The 18,164-nt window shown below is 38.3% G+C and overlaps 1 long non-coding RNA gene across 1 annotated transcript in view; it reads left to right on the plus strand.

The window, feature by feature from the left end:
* The first annotated feature begins 6,807 nt into the window (after positions 1-6,807).
* Positions 6,808-18,164, plus strand: part of LOC123379097 — a 256,416-nt gene continuing 245,059 nt past the window's right edge. The window contains exon 1 of the long non-coding RNA XR_006583085.1: positions 6,808-8,225. This is a non-coding gene — a long non-coding RNA (uncharacterized LOC123379097). The remainder of the gene's footprint in view (positions 8,226-18,164) is intronic.

The following is an 18,164-nucleotide window of genomic DNA, read 5'->3' on the forward strand; positions in this document are numbered from 1 at the left end:
TGTGAAATAGTTGACAGACTAAGCTCTATCCTATACAAAATGTATTAGAAGAGGCTAAACATAATGTATAGTAATGGTGTCAGTGTTTTCACTAAATTTGTAAGACTTATTGAAGACATTAGTAGCTATACGTGTAGAAAACTATAGACCCAGTTCTATAGGTTAAGTTCATACACCTTGGATTTCTACTACTTAGGTTCAGTGTATACTTTGTTCTTCATTGAGTTCATGCTAGTCCTCTATAAACGTCTAAACAGAACCCTGATTTATACGTTTGTCGATTTTTTAACCATAGAAACTGGCTAATATATGGTAAGATTTGAGCCATGGCATGTCTAATGTATATTATTTTATACATAGGAAAAAACCTTCTAAACATGATGCATGCCTATGAAGTTTTCACAAGTTAGAAAATAATATATATTTTTCTAATTTCTCTTGATTGAAAATATGATCATTGGAATTTTCTAGATGTAAATTTTTAATGACCTTACTTATACTTACCTAAGTTATTTCCCACTTTCCCCATTGACTTTTTAACTCTAGGATTCTTTTTTACCAGGGCTATTCTGAAAGGATCTTTGTGATAATCCAGGAGACTGTCCCTATTTTAAGGTCAGCTGATGAGCAAATCACTTCCATCAGCAACTTTGCACCGTTAAGAGCAGAAACTTCAAACACTGGGTCTGTCATTTTCTAGGGTGTCCTTTAGTATATCCCGTTTTGTCCTGGACAGATTGCAAAAGGAATCCTCCACTGGGTGGGACAATTAGAAAGTGATGCCAGGATGCACAGGTTGTTTGGGAAATAAAGGACAGATTTCAGCACCACCTCCCCAGGGTATAGCCTGTACACGGCAGCCTCCTGGCATTTTCTATAGACTGACTCCCATGTTTCTCACCTCTGCCTTAGACTTTATTTGTTCCATACTCTGAGCCACCAGAGGGAGACCTGTGTCTTTTGAAGTTCCCAAGGGCCTAGTCTAGCATTGAGAACAGAATAAACCCTCTGGACCCTGTTCTGCTGAGATCTGTGGGTGGCAATACAAAACTACTATCTTTAAACAAAATTTAAGCATTTTTAAATAAAAATTTACAGATTTAAAAGCCATTACAAGCAATCTTAGTTTATGGTAATTAAAAAATAAATGAGGCTTCAATATTCTATGAGGAATCAAGGCCAAGTGCCCTGTTATCATCTGTGTAGGCCTAAGGAACCCAGACATGGCCAGGAACCTTTGGAGGAAGAATTTCTCTGTATCCCCATTAACTCTGACTTCCAGTTTCCCTGAATAAAGTAAGTGTCTGACATTTTATGAAGACAAATTTTCTTGATAGGGTTCACTCAAAGTAGGATTTCTCTGCTTTTCGCTTTATTAAGCTTCCTGGACACTTTGAGGATGAGAGTTCTAGACGTCTTGTAGTCATTTTGTTATTCCACAGCTGCTCCTAAAACCAGACATATTAAGGAATGTGTCGAGGCACAATGTCTAGGACACGTTGTTGAAAGTACAAAAAGGAATTTGGAAAGAAGTTTTAGGACACTAATGACAAACATCATGTGTTTCCCAACTTTTCTTGGGGCTGTTTTTAAATGGAAAGTTGTGATAGTTTGTAGCAATTCCTCATGTGTCACTCTATTAAATACTCTTCCATTTGTCATGGGACAATAGTTACCTCTATAGGTAAGAACATCTGCCTTCCTGGAACTGAAGGTTTGAAGCATTAGACCAGCTGAACTAATTCAGGAAAAGGGTGTGTGTGTGTGTGTGTGTGTGTGTGTGATAATAATAGACCTTAAAGAACCTTTAATGATGAGATCCTAAAATTGTTAAAGGTTCTTTTGGATCTGTGAAAAAAGTTCAATTCAAATTACTTGGAGCAGGAAGGAAATGTCATAGCTCTTACAGCTGGAATAGCTCACATGCCTGAAGGAATAGCGAAAGGAACTAGAACCCCACATCCTGGAATGGGTCTTAGAACCTCTGGACTCTCTTTTCCTACCCAGCTTTTATCTCTGCTGGTCTCTGATAGGCTTTGTTCTGCATAGAAACCCTTTTCAAATAATGGAGAAGACGCCCGCTGGCAGCCCCAGAGTCCTACCTCCTAGACTTAGCCTAGTAAGAACCCCTTTCTGCCAGTCCAGTTCTAAGAAAGGACTCTGGTCTTCCTTACATCCTGCTTAAATGCTGGCACCAAAACCTTTTCTCTTGCCAGAGCGAGGGGGCACTACAGTGTGACAGGTTATAATTGTTAGAATTCAGAGAGGCTGGGAATAGGGTGAGGAGAGCAAGGCAGGGTCATGCAATTACAGGGACAGATACTGTCTTTCTTCAAAATCATCGTACTTTGTTCAAAAGTCTGGGGCAAGCGGAAAATAGAAGAGTAAAAGTCATGGATGCAACTTGGTAGGGTTTAAAAAGGCTAATTTGATACTCTTCCTTTGCCTGAGTTTAGTTGAGAGCTCGATACTGGGTAGAAAGTACAGACTTAAAAACATTGCTTCCCCCCTCACCCCCAACTCCAGATGAAGCTTTTGGAGAAAGTGGTTTAAATTTTTTAAATGTTTATTGTTGAGAGAGAGAGAGAGAGATTGAGAGAGAGCGAGCGGGGAAGGGGCAGAGAGAGAGGAGACACAGAATCTGAAGCAGGCTTCAGGCTCTGAGCTGTCAGCACAGAGCCCAGTGGGGGGCTCGAAGTCACAAGCCAGGAGATCATGACCTGAGCCAAAGTCTGACACTTAATTGACTGAGCCACGCAGGCGCCCCTGGAGAAAGTGCTTTAGAAATGATCCATTGACACTTCTCCACATCTGCCTTCACGCTTTGGATTATAGCATGTGGGACAGCACACTTCAAGGGAGGAAAGTGGCGGTGTTTACGGGAGTTCCATTTGCCTGGATCCCTGGTTTGCATTGATTTGCGGCATCAGGAACCAAAATCTCTGATCTTCATCCCTTACAGATCTTCATAAATTAACACCACCCACCAAGTGCTTCAGTTACTCCTGATTCATGGAAAGAGAATGGGGCAAGAGATGAGGTGTGCTACCAGAGGTCTCTACCTGATACGAGGAGTCAGGGAGACCAGCTTCCATGAATAATGACTTGAAGGCCCCTATTCTTCATTTACCTTCAACTATTTGAAAATCCCATTTTCATCAAATAAAACTGGCTCTGTGAGTTGACTCTGGAGTGAAGGCTAGCATTTATATTTCTGCTTAAGGAGATGCTACACATCTGAACTTATCCACTTCCCAGCTATTGTCAAGGTTGTAAAGGCTGGTGACTACTGAGTGCCTATTCCATGAAATTGTTCAGTGACTTACTTTGATTTGGAGTCTTGTTCAAAGTATCTTAAAGTCCGGTGGGGAGGGGTTATTAGTGAAACCAGATGAGTCATTTCATGAACTCAATCATTGCTCCAAAGCAGAGAAAGGAGACATTAGAGCAGAAGAGGCGTACTGAGGGAATCTTCATGAAGGAGATACACTTGAGTTATCCCTTGAAGGAGTATTCCAAAAGCAAAGGGAACAGCATGGGTAAAGTTACATGGTGTGGAGTATACACAGAATATTTGGGAATTGGGAAGACATTTGGCTGGTTGTGTATCTAGTAGAAGAAGGTTACCAAAGCAAATTACCAAACATATTAAACACTTTATATAACACAAACTTTATGGTGCTTTTCATACGTCATTTAATTTAATCTCTATGAGGTTGGGACTAGCTTGTTTCTTCAATGAGGAAGCTGAAACCTATGAAGGTTAAACAGTGTTTTCTGACCACACAGGTAATATTTAAGACATAGGAATAACATGCAGATCTACTTGACTTCAGTTTTCATGCTCTTAACTTCTGCAGTGTGGTGAAGCCAAGGAGAGAAAGGCTGAATAGAGACAGGCTAAGGAATCTGTCCTTAGGTTTGCTCAGTTGCTCACAAGGAGGGAGAAAGCAAAAGGAGATTGTTATTATGCAGGATTGGTGCACTTGTGTGTTTAAAAAATTTTCCTGCACGTTGAATATTTATTATGAATCACCCACGTTGTACATTTGTAACATAAGGTATGGGTAAAGAACGTGAATAGAGCAAACACAAGCCTTGATTTGTATTTGTCTCATAGAGGCAAGAGAGACGAACCAATCGTCAGGTACTAAACACAATATAAAACTAAGTCTTCAAAAGAACACACAGGGTGGGGCGCCTGGGTGGCTCAGTCGGTTGAGCGTCCGATTTCAGCTCAGGTCACGATCTCGCGGTCCGTGAGTTTGAGCCCCGCGTCGGGGTCTGGGCTGATGGCTCAGAGCCTGGAGCCTGCTTCCGATTCTGTGTCTCCCTCTCTCTCTGCGCCTTCCCCGTTCATGCTCTGTCTTTCTCTGTGTCAAAAATAAATAAATGTTAAAAAATTTTTTTAAAAAAAATTAAAAAAAACCCACACACACAGGCTGGTAGAAGCAGAGTCAGGTGAGGGCTTTGGATGCTTACATAGAAATAGGAGAAATAGGGAGATACTCATTGAAATAACCTCTCATTTACAACACAGCAATTTCTATTTTTACACTTAATTGCAATAGATTACCCAGTGTTCACCACTAGATGTCACTGTAAGACTAAAATTAAATTACTGCTTGGTGCTCCCCTGCGGCACCCTCCACCCATTTATTTTTCAGCGAATAAGTGGATTAAAAAGTATTAAGAAGGGGTACATTTAAAAGGGGGGGTGTTAAAAAATGAATGATATTATCCTAAGTACATCTTTTATTCTACTGCATTACTTTGGAGAACATTATATTGCAGAAAAAGAAAGTGATTCTCAATAAGTATCTGTTTGGGGCTAATATTTTAAATTAATTTTGGTTTAAAAATGTATTCATTCACCCCAAAGTAGGATTTTAGTTTTAGACCTAGACTTTGGGTTGTCCATTTGAGATGGTATTTTAAATTGTGGTTTTAATCAAAAGAAAGCAGATGTTAGACATGTCCTGTGACTAGTGCTGTCCACATTTATGAGAACAGCATATCTTCAGTGTGATATGGTGTTTGTGAGATGTGCGCTTCCCCCGCCTATATTTTAGTTAGTTAACATACAGTGCAATATTGGTTTCATAAGTAGAATTCAGTGATTCATCACTTACATACATGAGATGTTCTTTTGATTCTGTAGTTTCAGTGAGTTTAATAAAGGGAACTCAGCTATTCAAAGATAACTTGCTTTGTTAAATTTCACAGAATTTCATTGCCTAAATTATGTGATGAAGATTTTTCAAAAGACTCCAACTTCATTTTTTCCCCTTCCCTGCGATAGCCCTTGCATTAATACACAGATTTTACTTAGGGTAAAATATTAAGGATTTTGGATTTCTGATTTGATTTTTTTTTTTTTTAGAAAGCAGTTACTTTTTTTTTTTAACGTTTATTTATTTTTGAGACAGAGACACAGCATGAACAGGGGAGGAGCAGAGAGAGAGGGAGACACAGAATCTGAAACAGGCTCCAGGCTCTGAGCCGTCAGCACAGAGCCCAACGCGGGGCTCGAACTCACGGACTGTGAGATCATGACCTGAACCGAAGTCGGAGGCTTAACCGACCGAGCCACCCAGGCGCTCCCTGATTTGACTTTTTAATATTTCAAAATGTTAATATCGCTCTGTCCCTGCTCAGATACACGAATCCCTTCTCTCCTTCCTTCCATTTCCTGCTATTCTTTGCTCTTCACCTGTCTGGCTCGCTGGTGGAACACTTCCATTGCAGTGGCCTCTCTACTCTGCCCACATGAGTAGTGTGAGTGCTTTCTTCTTATTCACTCTTGTAAATTTAGTTTGTCATGTGGTCTTATCCTTTTCTTATCGGTTTTCTTTCATAGCATCTTTCATTAACCTTTGATAACAATAAAGAAGATAAACACAACAATAGTTTATTTCATCTATTTACCTTTCATATCATATTTGTGCCTACGTGACACCAAAATGACTGGCTGACAAACTAATTTAGGCCAGCTGCTAGTTTTTACAACTTCTGGTCAAACACATGGGTTGATACTTATTCCCAGTGAAAAGACTGAATATTTGGATTCATGTGGAATTAGCCTTTTTTGAAAGTTTCCTAATTTTTAATTGTTACTACCTGCTGGTTGTTCCATCCATTTCCTACTGCCTGTAGGGGAGTTTCTTTCTTACGGTTCTGAATTTTTAGGACTGCACAGGACATGAGAATAGGGCTTCTCATCAAGGCTATTGTTCAAGTTTGCTATTACACAGAGTTTTCTTTTTTGCAAGCATACATAGGAAGAAACCAATATACCTGAGATCTAGATATCGGTTAGTATAGTTATAGATATAGATTAATAGATTAATATAGATTAATATAGATACAGATTAATCTCTCCCCTCTTTTTGCAAAACCTCACTTTGTGCCAAAAGGCTACATTAAAAATTTTCCTTCCATATAGTCTACATGCAGAAGTTCTACAGAGATGACACATACAAATTATGCAACTTCTCTCTTTTTTTTTTTTTAAGGTTGGAGTAAATGAATGTTGGCATTTAGCTGTTGTCAGTATTTTTACCCCAGGGATATTTAGCAGGAACAAGAATCAGTACCCCAAATATGATTTCTGCCATATAAGTACACACTTTTTTTTCTTAGTCCTAGAGACGTCATTTCACCTAACATTTTGCTTTTTTTTTATGTTTTTATTTTTGAAGGAGAGAGAGGGAGAGAGAGAGACAGAGCATGAGTGGGGGAGGAACAGAGACGAGAGGGAGACACAGAATTCGAAGCAGGCTCCAAGCTGTCAGCACAGAGCCTGATGTGGGGCTCGGACTCATGAACTGTGAGATCATGACCTGAGCTGAAGTCGGAGGCTTAACTGACTGAGCCACCCAGGCACCCCCTAACATTTTGCTTTTTTTAGGTGTGGCCAGTGCTGGCTTGTTAGCGAGCCTGATTATCTGACCAGTCAGCTTGAAACTGCCTTCTTTCTTCTAAAATAAGAGGGAATAAGTTTTGAATGTTTTATCAATAATCAAATAACCAATATGCAGAATATACAGGAAACATGAAAGCTATGACCAATAGTATACAAAAGAGAAATAATTAAGAAATCACACAGTAAAGTCAGCCAGCTATTTTATTTTTTTGAGAGAGAGAGTGGGGGAGGGAGAGGGAGAGGGAGAGAGAAGCTTAAGCAGCCTCCACGTCCAGCATGGAGCCCAACACGAGGCTCAATCTCACGTTGAGATCATGACCTGAGCCCAAATCAACACTCAGACGCTTAATTGCCTGAGCCTGTTATTAAGTCTTCTTTAGACACCTTAGAGTAAAACAGACCAATTACAATTTCTGTTGGAATGAATCCATCTAGTAGAGACTCCTGTCAACATTCAGGGAACTCTAGGTCATTGTGGCTCAAAGCGTGGCCCACAGACCAGCAGCATCAGCGTCACTGAGGACCCTTTGAGAAATGTAGACTCTCAAACCCCATTCCAGACCTACTGAATCCTAAGTAGCAGTGCAGCAAGATATCCAGGTGATTCTCATACCTGGTGATTCTATTACGGTTTGAGAAACACTGGTGTAGGTCATGGTTAGAATTAAGACTGCCTTATCTGTTTAATTCATTTGCTTCAAGTTTTGAATACTGGAGTCCTTCTTCTTTCTCCTCCTCCTCCTTTTTATTTGTTTTCATAAAACATTTTGGAGAATATTGTTAAAGAAAGAAGTTTCAAAATTTTTTTGAGACAACAGAAAAAAAAAGGCACTTTTCCCAGGTCTAGATTGTGATTCACTGAAAGGGAAAATATAAAATAGCTCCAAGTGCTTTGAGTAGCTAATACATTGCTTGAACATTGTTCTGTATCTGACTTCGTTCCCCAAATAAAACAATTAGACAAAAAACTCCCATTAAATTCATATTCTTTAACTTCTTATTGTGTTTCCTGTCCCTTCCAACTGTGAAATGACTTCTTCAGTCTCTTGCTCCCATGCCTCACCTCTCTCCCCCCCCCCCGTTCCAGGTGGTAACAGTTTATGGAGCATGTTGCTGTGTTAATACCTTGTTAGGGTGGTTTCAGCTGTTGGGTCTTTGAGACGTCAATGTCAGGACTATTTTACTATAAACCCTTGACGGGGAGGGAAAATCTGGGACGTGCCGAACCTGTACCTTCTCACACTACAGGAAGCTGTACAACTATAGACGTCTCTTCCCATGATGCCGTGTTGCTGGCTGGGTAAGTAATTAGAACTATTCTGCTTCTAGTCAAATAATTAGGACAATTTTAAAATTTATTTAAAATTGTTACTGGGCTAGACATGGCATCACAGGGTTCTGATAGTATTTGAAAATTTAGTATAGTCAGGCATAGGGGATGAATATTATAACCTTTATTTTTAACAAGTGACACATTTTAGAATTTACGACAAAGAAAAATAGAAAAACTTTTTCTCCAGTTTTATCATACCAACATATTGTTTAAAATTGTCTAACTAGATTAGGATCTTTTAGTTTGGCAGTCGATGTTTTAGAGTTTAAAAATAGCATTTTAAAATATAACATTAAGAGTAAAGCATGGAATTGTGGAATCATTCTGTTGTACACCTGAAACTAATATAAAGCTGTATGTTAATTATACTTGAATTAAAAAGATAAAAAATAACATTTTACATATTAAAATTTAAAAATTGCAGCATAATTAGTTGAAAGCAATTTTTTTCTTTGTTTAAAAAACCTACATTGTTCAGATCATCAACTCAGGAAAGAAGGATAAAAACATTTTCATGGTTCGAATCTAATATAATCCAGTTTCATCCCAAATGCAGTGTATTTAATTTTTTTTTCTCCACAAAGGAAAATGTAGTGTGAAACGTGTTTTTCTTTTTGTTTTGTTTTTTTTCCACACTCTTTTTTGGTTAATTTAAACATGCAATTTGGTCAATTTTTACTCTTGCTTGCAAGGTTAACTATAGGTCAGCCTTGTTTGTTTCTTTAATATTGACTTAACTCTGACTGCTGTTGACATTTTTTAAGGTCTATTTCTTTTAATACTACATAATTTAAGGGGAGAAAATCAGGACTAATTAGTTGTTAATGAGAAACACGTATAATGAGAAACAAATGTAACATTAATGTCATGTACAATGTATATCTGTGGTTTAAAAGGTAGGAACACGGTCATTATTCAAAATTAGGGAATAAAATCATTGTAATAATTACTAGCAGATGTGTTGTAACTTGTGTAGCAAGTCAAGATTTCTTTAGATGAAGTGTTGCAGCCTTTGATAGTATGCATTTGATGTGGTTTTTTTTGGAAGGGCTTATACATTTTTTAATCAAAATCTTTTTTAATCCAGCTGCCTGGCATCTATAGAAGCTTGGAAAAAATTTAAGCTAATGTTCTGCACAACTTTGTTATTTCCTCAGCAGCCCAGAGATGGTTGTTGACACTCCGTGATGTTTGGCTGTGGCAGCCCATTATTCTGCCAGGTTGCCATATGCTCATGGTCTAAGGAGCATCCTGTGAGTCCAAACTTGCAGGCTTACAATTGTGTGTTCACTACTAGAGACTGCTGAACTCCACACAGGTGCGGGATGACCTCCCAGATTCCCGGCACACCTGAGGCTGAGCGTCTGGACCCACTGGTTCTTAGCCTTGTGTGTGTGCGTGCATTCTGTGACGCTGAGCAACATCTCAGGTTCGAACAATAGTCTTTCCACTTCAGGGAAGTCTAGATGGAGGCAACTCTGAAACGTCATCCTGTGAAAACATTGCATGAAAAGGACTATGTGTCTTGGCTGGGGTGGTGAAAATGTGAGGATGAGGGTGAGAAGAGCAAGGAAGGGAAGACAAATGGTGAAACACCCCCCCTCCCCCAAAAAATAGCACCAGGTGTGAGGATTTAACCCTCAAACTTTTGAATGGTTTCTACCCAAGTAGGTGATAGTAATAAGCATAGTTATAGTCCCGTTCATCCATCCATCCATCCATCCATCCATCCATCCAAACAACCAACCAACCAACCAACCAACAGATATTTATCAAGTGTACTCTAAGTGTTGGAGCAGAAGTTAAAGCAGTAGATAAAACATAGGCAGTCTCTACTCTCATGAGACTTATGTTCTAGTGAATAATAATATCTAGTATTATTCAGGCTTATTATATTCTAAACATACTTCTAATTATTTTAAATATGGTATGTCATTTAATCCTCATAAATTGTTCTAATTGAACAGACAATAAGAAAAGTCTTTAAAATATGCCATCACTAATAGTAAACATGAAACCCCATCCTTCTAGAAATAGGTACTTGTTAGAAAAATGTTTTTGATTGTTTTAATCAAATAAACATTCAAGCTACTGGAAGAAATATGTAGAGATCAGTTAAAGTGTAAGAAAACATTATATATGTTACATATAAAATATATATATATATAAATAAATACTATAATATATAAATAAATGTTACATATAAAAATATATGTATGTAAACATTACGTGTAAATGTATATATGTAAAGAGAAATATCTCCAATATAATGTTAAAATTCTTTAAAAAATTTTTTAAAATGTTTATTTATTATTAAGAGACAGAGAGCATGAGCATGAGAGGGGCAGAGAGAGGAGGAGACAGAGAATCTGAAGCAGGCTCCAGGCTCTGAGCTGTTAGCACAGAGCCTGACGCGGGGCTTGAACTCACAAACCACGACATCATGACCTGATCCGAAGTTGAATGCTTAACTGACTGAGCCACCCAGGTGCCCCATAATATTAAAATTAATTCTAATAAAACAAATTTAAGGGGAAGGGCAAGCCTCAGAGTATATATAGAGAGTATGTTTTACACTTATGTTGGAACCAGTTACTAATGGAATCCTAGTAAAGGATACTTTTTTCAAAGTTTTGGTAAATGGACCACTTACATCAGAGTCACCTGGATGTTTGCTAAAATTGCCAGTGGGGTGGCATTTCTTTAGACACAGTGTATACGAATAGCTGGAGGCAGGGCTCAGGAATCTGCATTTTTCACCCAATCTCTAGGTGATTCGTATTCATTCACATTATAGTTTGAGAACCACTGATAAAGAGTATCATTTTCATGGTCTAGTATTTCACATGATATCTATTTGACATTCTCAAAAGTTATATTGTCAGCTGGTGAACATCTGTCTATAATTCTAACATGAGCATTAATAGTACATAAAAACATACAGTATCCATTAATGTTGAACAAGGTATGTGTTCTCTGGCATTATGAAACCTAGAATACAGTGTTTCTTTCTATGTGTTATGTCTGAACCAGTGGCATAAATTTCATTTTTTGTCTAACTTTATCTCTGATGGATGTTGTCTGATTTATGCTATCCAATGCTTTTTTGTTGGCTCCTGCTTTTTCAGTATATCTTCAATCTGCTCTCTAACTTTCTTTCTTTAAAGTTATTTTGAAAATAATTGTTTTTATAAGAGTAAGGACAACTAATTACTAATCGACTCATAATCTGGATCATTGCATTATTAAATATACATATTTTTCTTTTTATTCAAATAACAGTGGCCTAAGGTAACAATGTTAAAATCTCAGTGGCTTGCCACACGTGAAACTAAGTTCTCGCTTATGCTAGTAGCCTAATGAGAGTGTGTGTGGCATTGCTTCTCACTGTTGCGAAGCATCATAAGCTCAAGGAGGCTCTGCTTCTTGAAGCTGCACTGCTGAAATATGTGGCTTCTTTGATGAAGGTTGAGAGTTGAGGTGTCCCATATGGACTTTGAAATGCTTTGGTCCAGAAGATGCCCATACCACTTTACCATTTCCTTCCACAGACCCATAACCATGGGTCATGTGGCATTACCTAGCAAGAGGGGGGCAGGGAAGTGTGAGGGAGCATTTGTGTATTGGTGGGCAATAACATGCTTGCTGTATTTTTGTACCTTTAGATTTCTGGTTTATTTCCACACTGGTATGAATGAAGTAGATGTGGGTTATTGTATTTCATTTAACCAGGATGGAGGCAGAAAGAAGACACCTTTGTTAAAATACATTGTTATTTGTGTCAGTAAAACAGTGAAAATAATTTTCTTTTTCTAAAGTTTATTTTTGAGGTGGCGGGGGGAGGGACAGAGAGAGAGAGAGGCAGGGGGGTGGACACAGAATCTGAAACAGGCTCTAGGCTCTGAGCTGTCAAGACAGAGCCCAATGTGGGGCTTGAACTCTTAAAGGCGAGGCAAGATCATGACCTGAGCTGAAGTCTGACGACTTCAACTTGAGCCATCTAGGTGCCCCTGAAAACAATTTTTCTTAAGCCCCTGTGGTAAGGTACTATAAAAAAATACACATGATGTGTAAGACACAGAAGGAGAAAAATTGTCATGCAAAGAGAAACAGAATACTTGACCAAATGTGACCCAAGTGATAATTTTTAATCCAACAAAAACTTTTTATTTGAATTTGAGAGGGGTAGGGAGAGAGGTAGAGGGAGACAGAGAGAATACCAGTAGTCTCCAAGTTCAGTATGGAGCCCAACTCAAGGCTTGATCCTATACCCTGGGATCATTACCTGAGCTGAAATCAATAGTTCAGTGCTCAACTGACTGAGCCATCCAGGTGCCCCCAACAAAAACTTTTTATTTTTTTAATTTTAATTTTTTAATGTTTATTTTATTTTTTATGAATATAATTTATTGTCAAATTGGCTTACATACAACACCCAGTGCTCATTCCAACAAATGCCCTCCTCAATGCCCATCACCCACTTTCCCCTCTCCCCCACCCCCCACCCACCCTCAGTTTGTTTTCTGTATTTAAAAGTGTTTTGTGGTTTGCCTCCCTCCCTCTCTGTTTGTAACTATTTTTTTACCCTTCCCTTTCCCCCCTGGTCTTCTGTTAAGTTTCTCAAGATCCACATATGAGTGAAAACATATGATATCTGTCCTTTTCTGATTGACTTACTTCACTCAGCATAATACCTTCCAGTTCCATCCACATTGCTCCAAATGGCATGATTTCATTCTTTCTCATTGCTAAGTAGTATTCCATTGTATATATAAACCACATCTTCTTTATCCATTCATCAGTTGATGGACATTTAGGCTCTTTCCATAATTTGGCTAGTTTAAAGGGCTGCTATAAACACTGGGGTACACATGCCCCTATGCATCAGCACTCCTGTATCCCTTGGGTAAATTCCTAGCAGTGCTAATGCTGGGTCATAGGGTAGTTCTATTTTCAATTGACAAAAACTTTTTAACAGCATGGCAATGCTAACAAAAAGGCATATTGGATAGGCACTACAAGAACCTGCATAAGATAGTTAATGAGTACTTTTTATAAAACTACCCTGTTGCGTGAGCACAAGTTATAGCAGTGAATAAAACAAAGTCCCTGATCTCCTGGAACTTAGCTTTAAAGCATAATAATGGCTAACCTGTATTTAGGCTTACTGTTAGTACTCTTGTTACTTATTTACATATTTCGTTTCATCCTTGTAACAATCTCATGAGGTTGTAATTTTTTTCACCCATCTACTGATTTAATAGAAGGTTTCTTTTTTTTAATTGTATTTTTTAAATTTACATCCAAATTGGTTAGCACATAGTGCAACACTGATTTCAGGAGTAGATTCCTTCATGCCCCTTACCCATTTAGCCCACCCCCCCACACCCCCTCCAGTAACCCTCAGTTCTCCATATTTAAGAGTATCTCATGTTTTGTCCCCCTCCCTGTTTTTATATTATTTTTTGCTTCCCTTCTCTTATGTTCATCTGTTCTGTGACTTAAAGTCCTCATATGAGTAAGCTCATATATTTTCCTTTCTCTAATTTCTCTTAGCATAATACTCTCTAGTTCCATCCATGTAATTGCAAATGGCAAGATTTAATTCTTTTTGATTGCCGAGTAATACTGCATTGTGTGTGTGTGTGTGTGTGTGTGTGTGTATGTGTGTGTATATATATATATATATATATATATATATATATATATATATATATACCACATCTTCTTTATCCATTCATTCATGGATGGACATTTTGGCTCTTTCCATACTTTGACTATTGTTGATAGTGCTGATATTAACATGTGCCCCTTCAAAACAGCATACCTGTATCTCTTGGATACATAGCTAGTAGTGCAGTTGCTGGGTCACAGGGTAGTTCTATTTTTAGTTTTTTGAGGAACCTCCATACAGTTTTCCAGAGTGGCTGCACCAGCTTGCACTCCCACAAACAATGCAAAAGAGATCCTCTTTCTCCACATCCTCACCAACATCTGTTGTTGCCTGAGTTGTTAATGTTAGCCATTCTGACAGGTGTGAGGTGGTATTTCATTGTGGTTTTGATTTGTATTTCCCTGATGATGAGCGATGAGCATTTTTTCATGTGTTGGTTGGCCATCTGGATGTCTTCTTTGGAGAAGTGTGTATTCATGTCTTTTGCCCATTTCTTCACTGGATTATTTGTTTTTTGGGTGTTGAGTTTGAGAAATTCTTGATAGATTTTGGATTCTAACCCTTTATCTGATATGTCGTTTGCAAGTATCTTGTCCCATTTTGTCGGTTGCCTTTTAGTTTTGCTGATTGTTTCCTTCACTGTGCAGAAGCTTTTTATTTTGATGAGGTCCCAGTAGTTCACTTTTGCCTTTGTTTCCCTTGTGTCCAGAGATGTGTTGAGTAAGAAGTTGCTGCAGCCAAGATCAAAGAGGTTTTTGCCTGCTTTCTCCTCGAGGATTTTGATGGCTTCCTGTCTTACATTGAGGTCTTTAATCCATTTTGAGTTTATTTTTGTGGATGGTGTAAAAAGTTGTCCAAGTTCATTCTTCTACAAGTCGCTGTCCAGTATTCCCAGCACCACTTGCTGAAGAGACTGTCTTCATTCCTTTGAATATTCCTTCCTGCTTGATCAAAGATTAGTTGGCCATACATTTGTGGGTCCATTTCTGGGTTCTCTATTCTGTTCCATTGATCTGAGTGTCTGTTTTTGTGCCAAGAGGTTGTTGTAATTTAAGTGGGGATATTAAGATAAACTTGGAGGAGATAAGCATCTTTTTTTAATGGATTTTTTTATTCACCTGAATCAATAGTAAGCTTAGAAATGTTTGGTTGGACCATATGAAATTATCATTTTTATAGGTCACAAATGATCAAATATTGGCAATTTCATGCAATTTAACCTAATAGTCAAAATTTCTGGAAATTATTATCAGAACAAAAATAGGCACTATCATCATCCATTTATCATGTTAATAGCATTTACTGAGTTCTTCAGTGTGTCCACCATTGTACTAACATTTCACATGTATTTTTCCATTTAATTCTAGACTAGTTTCTTTTTTTTATGTTTTTATTTATTTTTGAAGGAGAGAGAGAGAGAGAGAGAGCACGAGTGGGGGGAGGAACAGAGAGAGAGGGAGACACAGAATTGGAGGCAGGCTCCAGGCTCTAAGTTGTCAGCACAGAGCCCTATGCGAAGCTCAAACCCATGAACCGCGAGATCATGACCTGAACCGAAGTCGGACGCTCAACCGACTGAGCCACCCAGGTGTCCCTAGACTAGTTTCTTATGGCTCATGCAAACAAATTACCACAAACTTAGTTGTTAATAAGTTTTTTTTTTTTTTTTTTTTTTTATCTTATAATTGGAAGTCAGAAGTCCAAACAGGTTTCAGGCCTCTTTCTCCATCTTTAAAGCCAGTGATTCCATTGCTCTGAATTGTGATTCTGTGGTCACAGCTCTTTCTTTGATTCTAAAGGACCCCTTGTGATTACTTTGGATCCACCTGGATAATATGAGATCATCTCCCTACTTGCCAAGGTCCTTAACTTAATTGTTTCTAAAAAGTCCATATAAGGTAATATAGTCTTGTGTATCAGGGATAAGGATGTTGACATCTTTGGTGGCCACATCTTCTAATATAATTCCATGTAGTAGGAACTATCATTATCCCTGTTTTATAGATGAGAGAGGCTATAAACCTATCCACAGTCTCATTAGGCAATGATAGGGCAAAAATGAGAACAGACGTGTCTTACTTAAGTGATTCTACTCTACCAGTGAAACCAAGACAACAAACAAAACCGTTCTAGATGTTCACTTACAGTTCCAATAAAATAATTCAGCCTGGCAAGTCTGAAGCAACTTACTCTGATGGAGCAAAAAGAAGGCCTTTCTCGCCACAGTTATTTTTTATGGCTTGAAAGTTTTTTTCTTCCATGCTTAAGAGTGTGAAGCCCTGGGGTTTCAAGATATCTGGGCTTTTGAAGAAAGTTAAAGTTGCCACTTTCACAAAAATTTGAATGCTCTTCTGCCCTGCTGAGAGCACAAGTCAGGTTCATTAATTTCAGAAACCATATCTACCCTCTCTCTGCCTCCCATCCAAATGGAGTATTTAAAATTTTTTTTTTTTCAACGTTCATTTATTTTTGGGACAGAGAGAGACAGAGCATGAACGGGGGAGGGGCAGAGAGAGAGGGAGACACAGAATCGGAAACAGGCTCCAGGCTCTGAGCCATCAGCCCAGAGCCTGACGCGGGGCTCGAACTCACGGACCGTGAGATCGTGACCTGGGTGAAGTCGGACGCTTAACCGACTGCGCCACCCAGGCGCCCCCAAATGGAGTATTTTATATCAGATACCTCTATCTAGTCATATGTGTCTTTGTCACACACATTATATCTTACACACTACATAGACTTCAATATGTAGTAATAATTTTTAATTTAAATTGAAACAGAACCTCTGTTTATCAGGCTTAATCTGAAAGCCCTGCCTTAAAATGATCACCATCACACTCCTGCCAAAAGCATGGGTGAAATGGTTGATATTGAAAAAATATAGGACTACTTAAATTATTATTTTCTCTGGCTCTTTAATCACTATTATTATTTAAAAAGAAGACTGTATCAAATGCACACAATAATAAAGCCCTTAGCTGTTACCATTTAAAGCAATGGTATTATAAAGAACAGTCCTGCATATTTTGCAGAACTGTTTCTTGAGTACATACTTTTACTGCTGTCCACACCCTTCACCACTGTTCCTCACTCTGCCCAACACAGCCACCGCCTCCTGCTCTGACAGACTGAGTACATTTTTCATGTAATTGAATGTTCTTAACAAATATTTACAGGAAAATTCCTCAAGGTCAGTAACAGATAAGTGATTCATCATCTTTCCTTTTATTTCTGTGACTGCCAGGAAACTCAGGGCCTAAATTGGCACTAACTTGTAGAACAGCTTCTATTCTCTTTTTGTGTGAATTCATGTTTGTTGTATTACTAGCCAAACATATGTGTGTTTCAAATTATTTAACAAACATGGGCTTGGTATGTGTTTTAAGGAAATGATATTAAAGTAATTTATAAGCTACTACATAAAGCTTCTGGTGAGTGCTTTCAGTCTAATGATTTCTAAAAGGGACGGATTTGGGAAGAGAAGGTCACCATCCCTCCCAGCCATCCATGGGCAGAAACTCAAAGTGGCAGGTTGGCTTTAATTCTTCAGGAATTTGATGATAGGGCATTATCCAGAATTCTCATTGCTATTTCTGTGATTTGGTCTGCCTGAAGCTTAGATAGTGAGCTGTTAAAGTTCTAAATTTCAGAGAGGTAGAACATATAAAAAGGAGTCTGAGTTGCCAAATGGCCTGACATACTAACAGCATCTTATAGGATTGTGGGTAGGCACATATATACTGATTCTAAAACGTGCCATTCTCGTGTGTCAAGACATACACAAGAGAATGGTTTTAACTCCAGAATACATGTCAGTGGAGGTCTTGTCATCAGTGCTGTGGCGTAATGCCTGCAGGTGGTAAATGCTTCATAACTCCTGTTGAATTACTAAGGACACATTTTAAATAGTGCACACCTTTGAAAGTAGTTGTGTTTCATAAGTAGTAAAAACAAGATTCAGAGTTTGGTTGTTTGTGGAATTGGTGATGTAATAATGCTTTGGGACATTTATTTGGAAAATTCCTACTGCTTCTGGTGCAGGATTGGTAACTAAAGGGGGACAAAGAAGTGTTATTCTTTATGGATTCTTGGTAAGAAGAAACCAAGTTGGGGGAAAAAAAAAAACAAAAAAGAAGAGACCAAGATGATGAGGACCAAGTGATGGAATGAAGCCTGTTTCTCTGACTGGTTTATGGAAGTGGTTTTGAGTCCCAAGGAGAGAAGTAGATGAG

This window comes from Felis catus, chromosome A1 (genome assembly GCF_018350175.1).
Source record: "Felis catus isolate Fca126 chromosome A1, F.catus_Fca126_mat1.0, whole genome shotgun sequence".
NCBI lineage: Eukaryota > Metazoa > Chordata > Mammalia > Carnivora > Felidae > Felis > Felis catus.